General features: G+C 40.6%; 1 pseudogene; it reads left to right on the top strand.

The window, feature by feature from the left end:
* Window positions 1–6,814: 6,814 nt before the first annotated feature.
* On the top strand, window positions 6,815–6,932 carry LOC126458963 (5S ribosomal RNA; annotated as a pseudogene).
* Window positions 6,933–7,137: the final 205 nt, after the last annotated feature.

The following is a 7,137-nucleotide window of genomic DNA, read 5'->3' as shown; positions in this document are numbered from 1 at the left end:
TAAGAGAACACATTAACATAGCACTGAAAATAATATTTAGTTAATTGCAAGCGCAGCTGCGAAAAACTTGCTGCAAATCTACATGCATGCCACAATTGTTTTACTGTACAACAATGAAAGACTGCAACTACAAAGGAAATTCTCTCTATAATTACGCACTAGCAATAAACAAAATCTACACTAATTACACAAACTACAAGAAAAATCAGAAGATTCCAGTGAGGTATCCTTGGCTAAGGGTCGACATATGAAACGTCCCCTTTGAACAATTCTACATGACTGTGCTTAAACTGACACACAATATTTTGTTAGCGCAACGCAATCTGACTTTCAAAATTCCCTACACAAGAATGGCCCTGACTAACATTAAACTATACCTTTCACAAATCACTAAATCACTTACCTCACAATAATCTTCGTTTCTCCCACTACTGCAATACAGCAAGCGCCACTACTGCCAGCTAAATAAAAGATTCAAACTACTAAAGGCACTAACTACTGATAGGGATAGTTAGCAAATGAAAGATATTAATAGAGAACAAACAATGTATTTACCTTGATATCATCATATATAAATATAGTAGTTCATGACAAATTACAAATCTCCGCCATCTCTCTCCCCACATCCACCACTGCTGGCGGCTCACCTCCAACTGCGCAACGCTACGCGCTGTTCACATCCAGCTGCCTAACACTACAATGGCGAGTATTACAACAATGCAAAGCAGACACAGACTGCCCACAGCACAGCCAGTGATTTTCATACAGAGGTGGCGTTACCACATAGAGAAAACATAAACAGCCTACTTACATAGAGAAAACATAAACAGCCTACTTACATAGAGAAAACATAAACAGCCTACTTACAATGTTCGTCAGAGTAATAATCACTTATACTGCGTAACTGCAAAAATGCCGTTTTATTAGCCCGTCAACCCGCGGATCCCCATGTGATGCGATTACAGTGACTTTAATAGACTGTATACGCTTCAAATGAACTGGCGGGTTCGTATTTGGACGCCAGGGTTATGGCCTTTGTCACCAGAAAAATGTGCACGACGTGAATGCGAAACTAGTATAAGTGTTCGTTCTGAGCAGAGTACTTGACGCCGTTCTGGAAACATTGTCGTGACTGCTAACAATGAAACATAACCCAGCTAGGTAGACAATGAAGTCCATTAGTGAGGCTATTTTTTTTTTTTTTTTCGAACGGTCAGTACTACAGCTCTTTCATTCGGATTACTTAGCTGACAAAACAGTTATTTTTCTTCTGCCTTTTTGAAATACTGCATAATTTTGTTTGAAATTAGTGTACGTTGTTTGCTGCGACAATGGCTTCTTTTGGTACGAGTACAGAGATAACTGCTTGGCACTGTGCACAGTTTCCAGCGATGTATGAGGCGTATCCATGAACTTACTTAATTACTGTGAAATTTGGCAACCAATTCATTGATGTTATCTCAAAACTTATATAACGTTTCGTTTATAAGTAACGAAAGATAGGGGCACGAAAAAGATTTTCGCATAAAACCCCAGGCTGCACTGCTCAGAACAGCACCGCAGAACAGGTAGCAAATTCTTAGGGTGCCTGTGGGCTGTTTCCGCCCTAATCCGGGAAAAGCCCGTTTCCCCCAGCAAGAGCCCTGCTCGGCCACCAGGTCGCAGACAGACAGTGCACTGACTACCAGCGCTGCGGCTGGTCTTCCCCGTTCTTCGCCCCACTCCTCACAGGCAGTCATCTGAGGTGCCGACAGGCGACAGTAGCTTTCCTTTATTTCAGTTGGTTGCTTGCAGTTGTTGACACATCTGATGTATTGGATTTTGCTGAAATCGCGTTGAATCTTTCCCAGTTGTGCCTCAATAAAATCAGTGTTAGTGCGAAATTATACTGTTAACTTCTTGTTTTCTTTTTACTTCACCATGAGTGTCGTGAAAAAACGTAAATATAATGATGAGTATATCAAATACGGTTTTGCTTCTTTAAAAAAAAATGGTGTTGACCAGCCGCAATGTGTTATTTGCTATGAGGTATTGAGCAATGATTCCATGAGACCACCTCGTCTGGAACGCCATTTGTGGGCAAAGCATGGTGCATTGAAAGAGAAGCCAAAGGAATTTTTTGCTGCAAAATGTGATAATTTGAAACGAATGAAGTTGGACACTGCTGGATCCTTCGCTCAGACATCAGAAAAGGTACTGGAAGCGTCGTATGAGTTATCGCTACTTATTTCAAGGACCAAGAGAAGTATATTATCGGAGAGACACTAGTCAAACCCTGTTTGTTGAAAGCTGCTGATATTGTTCTTGGATCAGAAAGTAAACAAAAACTTTCACAAATACCGCTTTCTGACAATATTGTGAAACGTAGGATTGATGATATGGGCGAAGACATACAAAATCAATTAGTTATGGCCGTCAAACAATCGCCGTTTTTCGCAGTACAATTAGACGAGAGTACCGATGTTGCCAATTGTTGCTAATTGTTGCCAACTATTAGCTTTCGTTCGCTATATAGAAAATGAAGCAATTAAAGGAGAGTTCCTGTTTTCTACAGCGTTAAAGTCAACTTTAAAAGCAATTCATATAATGGCAGCCGCCTCTGAATTCTTTTGTAAAAATGAGTTATCATGGCAGAAAGTGATAGGCGTATGCACAGACGGCGCCCCATCAATTTGGATGTCGCTGGGGATTCGTGCAGATGGTCAGAGAAAAAAACCCTTGTGTTACTGCTATCCACTGTGTAATACACCGTCAAGCATTGGCAGCTAAGACACTTCCAAAGGAACTCAATGATGTCTTGAAATTGTGCATCCAAATCGTGAATCATACTAAAAAGAGTGCGTTAAATTCCGGGTTATTTGTGTGATGTCCTTAGGTTAGTTAGGTTTAATTAGTTCTAAGTTCTAGGCGACTGGTGACCTCAGACGTTAAGTCGCATAGTGCTCAGAGCCATTTTTAGAAAGCCCAGTGTTCATGTTGCATTGGCTTATCTGTCAGATATTTTCGAATCTTCAAACACATTGAATTTGAAATTACAGGGTGGAGAGTCAAACATAATTTTTCATCGGGATGCCACAAAGTGTTTACTGATAAGTTGCAACTATGGAAACATAAAATTTTAGCCATCAGTTATTCCTGCTTTCCCAGATTGTTTGGAATCCTGGAAGAAGCCCGATTTCAAAACGATTTTAAGGATACTGATACTAAGAGTAAAATATCGAACCATTTGCAGCACATCATTGATGAATTCGAACGATACTTTCCTAACACTTGTGATGATAAAATTTATTATAGGTTAGCGACGGATCCATTTCACGTTGACGTGGATGTGTTGCCAGACAGACTGCAAGAGGAAGTCTTAGAAATTAAAAATGATTCTGCAGCGAAGTATGACTTTGAGAAGATGGATAAGCCTTTATTTTGGGTGAAATATCTCACGGTGTATCCCAGCACAGCAGAACAAGCACTGAAACTGTATTTACCATTTTCAAGCACTTATTTGTGCGAAAGAGCATTTTCAGCGGTAGTGGCGATAAAAAATAAGCTTAGAAGCAAACTCAGTATTGCCAATGATTTACGTTGCGCAGTTTCTGCTATTCAGCCAAGAATTCAAAATCTTGTAAAAAGTATGCAAGCTCATCCTTCACATTTATTTATTTGTTTGTTTCTTGCCATATGTGTGTGGAAATAATATTTTTATAATAAATACGTCAAATTATAAGAGAACTTGTTATTTTCCTGCTAACTATCCTTACATGTAGGTAATACTGTAAAATTACAAAAAAATATTTCGAAGAAACAATATAAAATAAACATAGTGAATCTGATTGAAATATAAATACTGTGTGTGATCCTTATGGATTCTGATGTTACGTGTGGTATGTTATTTCAACTAATAATAGTATTTCTTCTGGATGAAGACACAACGAAAGTTTATCGTAGATATGGCAAGCGAAGAGTAGTCCTAAAATCGTATACTGGTGAAGAAATGGTGTGCAGCAAGGGAATGTAATCAAGGTAACTAAGTTGTTTTAGTGATATTTTTTAAAGTTCTGTGTAGTCTGCAAAATTATTTTGTAAAACTTATTTTTTACTTTTTGTCTGGTTCTGCGAAATGGGCCTTGGTCGCCGTTCGGTAACTGTCGGCGTTGACATAAATGTCAACCTATGCGCAAAGACAATGGGGAGCGCTATAGGCGTACAAATCAGTGATGTTCGTTAACACCGTGACTGAGTGACTTTTTTGATAATGAGTGAAAGTAATAAGCTACACTCAACTTAAAATAATGGCTCGCACCCACTAATGTGCAAAGGTCGCAACTATTTTTCCTTGTTTACTTTACTTTAGGAGTGGCTTATAATCACTAGACTAGACTGATGACGTAATAACTGCGACTCGATACATTAATAGCCCACCATGTTACATCACGTCGCCATCACAAATTTTTCAATAGTTTCTTGATAATTAATAAAAATCTCTATTTTTTTAGGGGGGGGGGGGCACGGAAGTTTCTTTTCGGCAGAAGGGGGGCGTGACAAACAAAAGTTTGGGAACCTCTGCCCCATACTATACTCACCCAGTATTTGAGAAAGGCAGGACTTAGTGATTTGCGACAAACTTTACACATAATTTCAAACCCTTACGAAACTTTTCCCCGCTGAGAATCCCCCCTCCCCGAATGATGAAAAGAAGAAAGGTTACTACCTTTTTGCTATTCATGCAGTGAAATTGCCGCATGAAGGATGACGTTTCAGTTTACTACTTATTTACTACTAACTGTATTCGCGACACATATTGACGACTGTATTTGCATATATCACTGAATGCACCTAGAAAAATATATCATTGTAAAACACATAGATGCGTGAAAAACTGCAGCATCAGGCGAGACGTTTAAATTTTTCACTTCGTTACTACTAACTCTATTCGAAACACTTTTGGCAGACACTGTCGCATATGCCGCTGAATGTACCTACAAAACTATATTATTGCATGACACCCACTTCAGGAGATATGGCGTCAAATACTGAGATGCGTGAAAAACTACCGCGTCATGCGTGACATTTTAATTTATAATTTCTTTACTGCTAACTCTATTCGATACACATTTCACAAACAGTAGCCACATATACCACTGGGTGTACCTGCAAAGTTATACAGTTGTACAGCGCATAATTCAGGAGATGCGACGTCATAAACATTGAGCTGCGTGAAAATGAAACTGTACGGCGAAATTTGCAAGTGAAATATGTGAACAGATACGTGTGAAATAAGTTACATATATGTGAAATATATTTGACATGTGTCTGCTCGGGCAAAGCCACAGATAGAAAGCTAATTTTAAGCCCCTGGAACGATTTCAACGGAATTTGGTACACATATTTGTTACGAACTGGACAGAAATAGTGTGGGGGTAAGAACAACCAACCCCCTGTTAAGGTGAGCATGATGACGCGGAGAGAGAGACGGCGAGGAGACGATGGACAGACACGAGGGAGAACAAGGAGACGGAGGAGGAGAGGGACATAGCCAGGGAAGACGAGGAGATGGACAAAGAGAGGGGGAGAGGGACATGGATGGATAGGGGGAGAGGAGGAGATGTGCAGACGGTGGGGTGCGAGGAGGCTTGGAGGAGGTGCACAGAAAGAGGGAGAGGAGATAGTGGACAGAGAGGATGTGAAGGACGAGATGGACGAAGGGAAAGGAGAAGATGGACTAATAGAGTATTGGAATAAATACACACCCAGGCAACTCCCGGTACTTAGCTGGTACAACATAAAAAAGGAACAACACCCAAAACACTTAAACCAAGGTATTACATCTATTTATTATCTATATTACCATCGCATCAGTTCCTTATCTTAAATACCAGGATACCTCAGGGTTAAGGAAATTATATTCTTCAGGAAGACCCTGTTGCAGAATTCTACGTCTTTGATCTATGCTAACATTACTTACATTGTTCAGGTATAGAGAGCTTATCCCATTTCATGACAGGCTGGTTGATACAGCAACCGGTTTTCATAGATATATAAAGAGATATTCTCGGTTGCAAAGTTATTGTTATTATAAATACCGCGTTACGAATGGTTAAGGCTTCTTCAGATTTTTCTAAAAGAAAAGGAAAAGCGAAGATGTAATTGAATCGGTGAATGTTAAAGAGGCCAACTTTCAGTAAAACGAACAGAACTGTCTCATTCCGAAAATATTGGCGAATTGTTCAATTGGGCGGCACGTTCGTTTGGAACCAGGCGATTTTAATTCAAGTTCTCTATTGTAGAGACGTTTTTAAAGGTCGAGGAATACTGCACTTTTAAAATGCCAGGAAGGAATCAAGTCAATTTTCTTTGGTTTTTCCGATGAACTGGGAAAACAAATGTTTTTATGACAAACCAACATTGTTCAAGTGAAGTGGAACGTTTATTATGTGAAAAGACGATTGAAAGTCTGAGAGACACCTCAAGACAAACCAAAAACATTCAAGAAACAGCATCGTTGTTTAATCACTGTACTCATTTGGTTGGGCGTCTCGAGTGGGCCATCGGTAGGGAATTTCCTTAAACAGCTCTTCACTTCCACTGATAGATCTTTTCGAAAGCTGATTCACCTTTCCTGCTCCGACGTCACGCGATCGGCTGTGGATCCATGAGGCCTTAGAGATAGATATCTTGTTCGTTCTTGGTTGCAATGTTTGTGTGAAAAGCTTTGAAAATGCTTTTTCGTTCATCCACTTTAGGTAGTTCAAAACAACTTTTCTTGGACCTGAATAATGAAAGCACGATGCAAATCACTGTCAACATTGTGTAGCATGGCGCCAACGGCCTTGCCGCAGTGGTAACACCGGTTTCCGTCAGATCACCGAAGCTAAGCGCTGTCGGGCTGGGCTAGCGCTTGGATGGGTGACCCTCCAGTCTGCCGAGCGCTGTTGGCAAGCGTGGTGCACTCAGCCCTTGTGAGGCAAACTGAATAGCTACTTGATTGAGAAGTAGCGGATCCGGTCTCTAAAACTAACATACGGCCGGGAGAGCGGTGTGCTAACCACACGCCCCTCCACTTCCGCAACCAGTGACGCCTGTGGGCTGAGGAAGACATGGCGGCCGGCCGGTACCTTTGGGCCTTCATGGCCTGTTCTGGAG

Source organism: Schistocerca serialis, chromosome 2, assembly GCF_023864345.2.
Source record: "Schistocerca serialis cubense isolate TAMUIC-IGC-003099 chromosome 2, iqSchSeri2.2, whole genome shotgun sequence".
NCBI lineage: Eukaryota > Metazoa > Arthropoda > Insecta > Orthoptera > Acrididae > Schistocerca > Schistocerca serialis.
This window is presented reverse-complemented; position numbering and strand designations above follow the sequence as displayed.